Here is a 9,638-nt window from a genome sequence, read left to right on the forward strand (position 1 = left end):
CTCCATCCAGTTTAAGTTCCTCCATTGCTTAGAAGAGTCTGAATAATGATGGAGTTTAGTTGGACTCCATCCTAAATTCCTACCATTGGTGGCAAAACTTCTTGCAATAAAGTGATATCTTTGGGGTCTAGGAGCAGGATGGAGAACTAAAATGGTGGGCAATGCAGTTGGAAATCTACCAAACCTCGGTGGACATTTGGCTCAGAAGTTCTTGATCTGTTTTGAGGTCAATGTTGAAGGACATGGCTTTCAAGTTGACAATGTTGGCAGATCTTTGCTCAATGAATAAAGTCTGTACTTTTTTAGAAAAGTATCTCGAGGCCAAATCAAGATTTAATAAATATACCTAGAACCCTTATACAGTGGGGCAAAAAAGTATTTAGTCAGTCAGCAATAGTGCAAGTTCCACCACTTAAAAAGATGAGAGGCGTCTGTAATTTACATCATAGGTAGACCTCAACTATGGGAGACAAACTGAGAAAAAAAAATCCAGAAAATCACATTGTCTGTTTTTTTAACAATTTATTTGCATATTATGGTGGAAAATAAGTATTTGGTCAGAAACAAACAATCAAGATTTCTGGCTCTCACAGACCTGTAACTTCTTCTTTAAGAGTCTCCTCTTTCCTCCACTCATTACCTGTAGTAATGGCACCTGTTTAAACTTGTTATCAGTATAAAAAGACACCTGTGCACACCCTCAAACAGTCTGACTCCAAACTCCACTATGGTGAAGACCAAAGAGCTGTCAAAGGACACCAGAAACAAAATTGTAGCCCTGCACCAGGCTGGGAAGACTGAATCTGCAATAGCCAACCAGCTTGGAGTGAAGAAATCAACAGTGGGAGCAATAAGTAGAAAATGGAAGACATACAAGACCACTGATAATCTCCCTCGATCTGGGGCTCCACGCAAAATCCCACCCCGTGGGGTCAGAATGATCACAAGAACGGTGAGCAAAAATCCGAGAACCACGCGGGGGGACCTAGTGAATGAACTGCAGAGAGCTGGGACCAATGTAACAAGGCCTACCATAAGTAACACACTACGCCACCATGGACTCAGATCCTGCAGTGCCAGACGTGTCCCACTGCTTAAGCCAGTACATGTCCGGGCCCGTCTGAAGTTTGCTAGAGAGCATTTGGATGATCCAGAGGAGTTTTGGGAGAATGTCCTATGGTCTGATGAAACCAAACTGGAACTGTTTGGTAGAAACACAACTTGTCATGTTTGGAGGAAAAAGAATACTGAGTTGCATCCATCAAACACCATACCTACTGTAAAGCATGGTGGTGGAAACATCATGCTTTGGGGCTGTTTCTCTGCAAAGGGGCCAGGACGACTGATCCGGGTACATGAAAGAATGAATGGGGCCATGTATCGTGAGATTTTGAGTGCAAACCTCCTTCCATCAGCAAGGGCATTGAAGATGAAACGTTGCTGGGTCTTTCAACATGACAATGATCCAAAGCACACCGCCAGGGCAACGAAGGAGTGGCTTCGTAAGAAGCATTTCAAGGTCCTGGAGTGGCCTAGCCAGTCTCCAGATCTCAACCCTATAGAAAACCTTTGGAGGGAGTTGAAAGTCCGTGTTGCCAAGCGAAAAGCCAAAAACATCACTGCTCTAGAGGAGATCTGCATGGAGGAATGGGCCTACATACCAACAACAGTGTGTGGCAACCTTGTGAAGACTTACAGAAAACGTTTGACCTCTGTCATTGCCAACAAAGGATATATTACAAAGTATTGAGATGAAATTTTGTTTCTGACCAAATACTTATTTTCCACCATAATATGCAAATAAATTGTTAAAAAAACAGACAATGTGATTTTCTGGATTTTTTTTTCTCAGTTTGTCTCCCATAGTTGAGGTCTACCTATGATGTAAATTACAGACGCCTCTCATCTTTTTAAGTGGTGGAACTTGCACTATTGCTGACTGACTAAATACTTTTTTGCCCCACTGTATATCTATAATACCAGCGGCAAAGGGGCTTCTTCTGTAATGAGAGATCTTAATGGAGGAGACATCAAAAGACCTGCTCTTAAAACTTCACAGGTGTCCACATTCCACCATTGTCCAACATTTAACTCCTCGATTAGTTATAAGAGGCTTAATTATGGTTGGGTCTAACAGGACGCCATCCCAAATTCATGTTTTTGACAGCAAAGTTTCCAAAGTGATAACTTTGGATTTCTAAGGGCAGAATAGAAAACTAAAGTGGTCATCAATGCAGTTGGTAATTTATAAGACCTGGGTATTTCACCTGCAACCATTTGGCTCAGAATTTCGTGATAGGTCTTGAGGTCAAGGACTGAAGACCTTAGCTCACAAGTTGATGATGTTGGTAATACCTACTTTCTTTAGAAATGTAACTGGAGGCCAAGATTTAAAAAATGGTAGGAGGAACCCTAATATATAAATAATACCAGTGGCAATGGGGCCTTTTGGGCTTCTTGAGGCTCTACGTCTGAACCTCCTATGGTTACACCCCTGCTTAAGTTATAGTGCACAAAATTAGAAAATGAAGTCTGCCTACAATTTTTTTTTTTTTACCGAAATTCTTGTTTGGCGTCAGCAGCACTTGAATTTGTTTTTTGGTTTTTTTATTAAAAATTTGAGTCCATTTAAAGGGAACCTGTCACCTGAATTTGGCGGGACAGGTTTTGGGTCATATGGGCGGAGTTTTCGGGTTTTTGATTCACCCTTTCCTTACCCGCTGGCTGCATGCTGGCTGCAATATTGGATTGAAGTTCATTCTCTGTCCTCCGTAGTACATGCCTGCACAAGGCAAGATTGCTTTGCGCAGGCGTGTAACTATGGAGGACAGAGAATGAACTTCAATCCAATATTGCAGCCAGCGGGTAAGGAAAGGGTGAATCAAACACCCGAAAACTCCGCCCATATGACCCAAAACCAGTCCCGCCAAATTCAGGTGACAGAGTCCCTAAAAGAACAATAATGGAATGAAAAAAAAAATTCTATCCCATTAATAAGCTTTTTAATTTGTTGAAATGTAACTGTACTCTATGTAATACATTTATTATGCTGTTTGGCTGCAAAAAGCACTCTTTGGACAAAAAAAAAAATAATCAAAAACAACAACAAAAAAATAGCAAAAATAACCAATACACTAAATAGGTACTTTAGTAATTTTTAGACATGGTACCCATTAATATGCATTTATGCCTTTTACTGCTGTGTTCTGTTCATAACATGTATAAATACTAGAAAAAAAAATTGCTTCTGCTGCTGTATATTTTCTGTACTATTCTCTTTGATGATAAATTTTACTCTCTGGTCATTATACGCATCGCTGTAACTACAGGTAGCATTTCAGGACAAAATAGATGGTGCCGATCATTTATTGCTTAGTGCATAGCTTTGCCGCCATGCAATCAGCTTTTGCGCATCAAAAACTGACCGGTAAGCGTCCGCTTGCTGTCTGGAGGCTCAGCACGAACTTTTTGTAAAATGGGATCGGAGACTTTGCTTCTTAACGGACTTCCGGGACTTGAGGAGGAAACTGATGGATCGACTGGTTCTACGGCTACTTACCTGGAGGCTGTATGTAAATGAACAGAAATCAGATTGGGAGAAATTTCTAAGGTTACATTTCTGACATTTTTTGTTTTAATTTTTAAGACCTGTACAGAAAAGAATATGTATTGAAAATTTATGGATTTTGTGTGCGTGTTTCTTGTTATTTTTCTTTTCCTTTTTTTTGTTTTTCTTTCTAATCTAAATTTGTGGAAAAGCTAACACTCTGATTTTTGTTTTTCTTTTGTTTGTTTTCTTGTTTTTTTTTTTTTTTCAAAAATATCTCCATTGTCACTGTGGAATGCAGAACTGCAGACCGCGCAAAGGCGAATTCTGATGAATGTATTTGCGCTAACAGAATTTTTAACCTGCACGTTGACCAATCCTATGCAGGATGTGTGCAAAAATTTACTAAACACTTTGTCATTCAATTAAAAATAATGTATACAACATTTTCCGTGCATTTCTAGATGATTTCTCAAATATGGTGCTGGCGGAAGACTTTCTGAGCATTCATTCATACTTGGTTTTATTTATGGAGGATGGTCGAGCCTTTTCGTCGCTTCATTCCTTAACCCCCAATAGTTTGGATCCATGTTGGGGCTTAAAGGGAACCTGTCACCTGAATTTGGCGGGACCAGTTTTGGGTCATATGGGCGGAGTTTTCAGGTGTTTGATTCACCCTTTCCTTACCCGCTGGCTGCATGCTGGCCGCAATATTGGATTGAAGTTCATTCTCTGTCCTCCGTAGTACATGCCTGCGCAAGGTAATCTTGCCTTGCGCAGGCGTGTACTACGGAGGACAGAGAATGAACTTCAATCTAATATTTCGTCCAGCATGCAGCCAGCGGGTAAGGAAAGGGTGAATCAAACACCTGAAAACTCCGCCCATATGACCCAAAACTGGTCCCGCCAAATTCAGGTGACAGAGTCCCTTTAATCACACGTCAGTTTTTGACGAACGAGTGCGATTTGTGTCTTTTTGTCTAGAATAATCTACATGTCCATGATTTTTGCGAACTGAGCGGTCTGTGCAAAATGGCAGCGACATGTCCAATATTGACCCGAATATCTGATCAAACTCCTTTTAATGAAATTCTATGGATCCGTGAAAAAAAAAAAAAAAATCGGACAGCACTCTGATGTCATCCCAGTTCTATCCGATTTTCATGGACTGATAGGAAAAGGTGAAGACGCGCTATATATACACATATATATATATATATATATATATATATAATTTTTTTTTTTTTTTTTTTTTCTCAACGGAGCAAAACTGATCAAGCTCTGAAAGTTTGATAAAAAACACTGATGAACCTTATTCTGATATAGGAACACTAAACCTAGAAGCTAGTGTTTAAATCTGTCATTGAATATAGGGGCTAATTCATAAAACAGTTTTTCGCTGGAATTCTGATGTAAAACTGCATGAAATGTTGCAAATTTTTTTTTGTGCAACTCAAAATTGCACAAAAATTTTGCAGTTTATTTTTTTTCTTCCATCAGTTTAGAAAGGTCAAATTATAAATTCATAATTTGCACTGAATTATAAGAATGTGTTCCCAGCCATCGCCTGGAGTAATATTTCTGGGATGGGTCATATCAGTTGAATAAATGGCGAAATTCATTAAGAGGTGTCATTCGTAATGAATCGGTGGCATGATTCTTCACAGTTGTAAATCTGAAGCATTTTGTGCCTGATACTGATCCAGTTTTGTAGAGAACATGGGCGTGTAATCTTTATGCTGATTAATTCCATACTTACCTGGTTGACTTCTTGACTAAATGTACAGAACTTTGCAAAATTTTTGCTCTGCTGCAGCCAGTTGTCTTAGAGCTGCACACAGGACGGTAAGGCGGTAGAGCGGAGAACATGGCTGAGCTCCTGGGACAAACACTAAAAGTATTAGATATTTTCTCAGTGTTAACTTTCCCACAGTCTGTGTTCATCCAGCCGAGAGGATGACATTGATGTCACGTGTGACCGCTGCTGCCAATCGCTGCCTTCAGCTGTCACATGTCATATCATCGTGTCCTTGATGGAACCAGGTGAGCGTAGTTGCCAGCAGTCATAAATTTCCAGAACTGTCCAAATTTTTGGAAACCATAAACTTGACAAATTTGAGTGTGTTAACTGGCCAAAAAAAAGAGCACGGCATACATAATTCTAGACCAAAAAGCATTTGATGTTCATGCACCGAAATGCGTGGCGGTGTTGTCCAGCATTACAAAAAAAGTATTTTGACTCCTTAGAATCCGCTCCACAGCCATTATTGTGGCTAATTTTGCAGCCCCATTAATTTATTGGGGTGTATCATCCAAAAGCAAGGTCATCTATGCACTGAATAAGCGATTCATTCTAGAATGGTGAGATCCAACCTCCAATCTCCACGAAGAGCGGCGGTCGGTCAACTTACATATTTAGCATTTATCACCTACACAGTGGAAACCCAGCACATGTTTCTAATTAGATTACCCCCCCTAACAAACTTTTTTCCCCCTTAATTATAGACCACTGCTTTATAGACTCTACCATTGAGCTTCCCAAATCAAGGCACTATCTGCCTGGGTAGCAGCTGAGGGGCCGGTAGCCACCGTTACAGTGGCATCCATGGTTAAGGTATTTGGCCATCATACTTTTACCCACCACAAATTGAGACCTGTCTGGAGGTGAGAAGAATGGAAACAAGTTCTTGAGATTAATTTGGCCTCTTTTCACTTTGGGTCCCAAAAATTACCTTTTATATCGATAAACACAGCACCACTTTAAAGGTGTAGGCCAAAATCACACAAGCGTAACAGTCTGATCACGACATTTTGAGTCAGGCTGTAGAGCCAGGATTTGATTCTGTAACACAAATAGAAAAAGTTCCCTCATTAGTCTAAACTCCTGCTGATGCCCAAAGTTGATGATACATTAAGACCATGTTCCCACAAGCAAAAAAAATATATTTTTCTGCCGATTTCCGCACCAAAATACACTAGAGTAATCCGCTCTAATTATTACGTTCTTGCTGCTTTTTGGCTTCATTTTCGACTTTTCTTAATGCATTTTTTGGCAAATTTTAAGCATTGTTTTCAAGCTCCCCATAGAAGCGTGTAGAGTAAAAACATGCTCAAAAAAACACAGCTTAACAGCGTTTGTGCTACATGGGTGCATGGCCTAATGGGGTTTTTCTAGCTAGTAAAGTGATGGCATAACACTAGGATATGACATCACTTTATGGTTGGTGAGGTCCATCTTCTGTGACCCCACCAATACTAAAAATGAAGAGGCTAATTTTTTTTTGGAGGCCACTTTAGCGCATCAGAACTTCTCCATTGGTATCTCTCAAGCTGCATCCATTGATTGACTCCTGCATTTTGGTCTGGTCTGGTGAAGATCCTTCTACCTTGGTCTATCAAGATTTTACTTTCTGGAAGAAATCAAATCAAAGGTGTCTACACAATAAAAGCAGAACATGCAGCTTCTTGACGACAACTGTCCTGGCCCATTATGTTCAGTACGGCGAGAAGGGCCCATGTCATGTCACAGATTAAAAAAAAATAGAAAATTGTATCAACTAAATTGACAATTACGTAGGTTGAAACACATCTAGGATAAAAAAAAGTTTTAATTAATTGGTTTTATGGCTAGATGAGAATTAGGGCTTGCAGAGCGTTGTCTCCTCATTCATCTGTGTAGAAGTCCTTTCTTCAGGTTGTTCTCCACTCTCAAAGTAAACCTTGTGAATATCTTGAGCTGACCCTAAGGGTATGTGCACACAATTTCATTTTCAAGAAGGTGAATGGATCGCCCCCATGGGGATGTGGGGTACTCGGTGCCGGGTCCTGCATTTCACAGGGGGATGTCATGGTGGCTGACCCGGTCCGTGGCCCTGGGACGTCCGTGTAAAAGGGAAAGGTCTTTAAGGGGAATGTTCATGACGCCACCTGTGGTATTCGGTCAGGGTGACCGACACTGCTTAGGGGTCCGCTGGGGTGATGTTAAGACAGCTAGATGGTGTACCTTCCCACAGGTGAAGTATGTCGCCAGTGCTCCCGGTGTGTAGATAGTGATATCGTGAGAGGTGTAGAGAAGAACAAGGACACAAGGTTGCAGTCTCTTTACCTTTACTGAAGACTTCAGCATCCACAGTCCAGGGCACCAGATCACAGGGCAGGCAGAGTCCGGCCGGTTTGGAGACAAGTCCAAAGTTCCTTTATCCAGGTGGATATCAGTAGCCTTCCTTCTCGCTGCGGTGGTGTAGTCCCTTATTGCCTATGGTTTCACATAAGGGTCTCACAGATGCGATGTTTCGCTCTCTCTGTCCCTCATATAGGATAGGACAATACCCGTATGACTGGTGACTTGAGCCTTTTTATAGGGTCTCTTAGATAACCCAGCTCTGTAGGTGTCACCATGCCTCCTGGGTGTAGGGCGGACAGGTAACCTGGCATTAGCTGTCCTGCCGGTCTCTGGAGTAAAGCATAAAGGTCCTTTCTCCCTCGGTGTTCCGGCTACCGGGCTTCTGCGCCTCAGAAGGAGGCTGGTCCCCTTCTGGTATCCTCTCCTTTACTACGACTTCCTTCACACTCGCTGCAATACAATTCTGCCATCTGAATGTCTTTTTGGGAGCTGCAGCTATGAGGGCATGCGCAGCCCCTTGGACCCTCTGTCCACCTCAGACTACTGTCTGGAACTTTCTATCTCTCCCTACAGACTCCAAGTTATATATATATACAGTGTGTATATATATATATAGAGAGAGAGAGAGAGAGAGAGAGAGACAGAGAGAGCGTATATATACACAGTGTGTATATATGTGATCAGGAGGCCATAGAGGACGAAACCCACTTCCTGCTACACTGCTCCAAATACTCAGCAGTGAGGGACACTCACTTCAGGAGACTCTCACATCTCTTCCCAGACTTCATCACCATGAAGGAGGAAGAAAAAACATATATCTTGCTGGGAGAAGAAGAGAAAGCAGTGGAGATAGCAGCGCGGTATGTGAGCGAATGTCATAGACTGCGAGAAAGAGAACTATGATGCCATGGACTATAGCCCCCAACCTGGACCTGCCCCATCCACCTCCCCTATGCCATGGACTATAGCCCCCACAATGGACCTGCCCCATCCACCTCCCCTATGCCATGGACTATAGCCCCCAACCTGAACCTGCCCCATCCACCTCCCCTATGCCATGGACTATAGCCCCCAACCTGGATCTGCCCCATCCACCTCCCCTATGCCATGGACTATAGCCCCCAACCTGGATCTGCCCCATCCACCTCCCCCCACAGCTCCTACCCAACATCCCCTCAGTCCCTATCCCTATTGCCTCTATACACTTGCTTTGGCAAAACTGATGTGTATTTGGTCCTGCCAATAAAGCTTCTTTGAATCTTGAATCTATATATATATATAATATAGATAGCGACCTAATAAATAGGAGCAGAAGCTCCCCCTAGTGGTCTGGAGTGTGAAATGTGTTGCATGTTGGTGATACCTGGATGCAGTTATCCTTCTTTGCCTCCAAATGTAGCATCACTCTCCCCGAGAGGAAAGCAATACCACTGTGACGACCAGGACCCTGGGGCGCCACATGAACACTCAAAATTTTTCAAAAAGTAGACGCTTCAGCCAACTGAGGCTTTTTTTCCCTTTTGTCTTTTAACATTTTTTGACTGTTTCATGAGCACTTTCAATATTTTTGAGCACCATTTGGGTTTCTTTTCATGTTTTTCCTTCGTTTTTTTGTGCAAATCTTTTTAGCTTTTTTCCCCCACACCTTTCAACAGTGAAACAACGCTATCAGTTTTCGAAGCTGGCAGAACCCTCATGGAAATATTGGGAGGCTTTTCAGCCTTACCATTGACTTGTAATGGAAAGGATAGAGCATCTTTAAAGCAGAAAACACATGAAGAATGGTAAGGTCACTTCTTTTAACCATTTTGTATCTTTGGAAAGCTGAAAAGAAGCTCCGAAGACTTAACATATGAACAGCAAGTAGTTTTTACATTCATTCTTTTGAATGTTTCACACTTTTTCAGGGTTTTTTTGGAGCAGTATCTGCCTGAAGAAACTGTCATGTGCACAATAATCTAAATCTTA

Source organism: Ranitomeya imitator, chromosome 6 (genome assembly GCF_032444005.1).
Source record: "Ranitomeya imitator isolate aRanImi1 chromosome 6, aRanImi1.pri, whole genome shotgun sequence".
NCBI classification, from domain to species: Eukaryota; Metazoa; Chordata; class Amphibia; order Anura; family Dendrobatidae; genus Ranitomeya; species Ranitomeya imitator.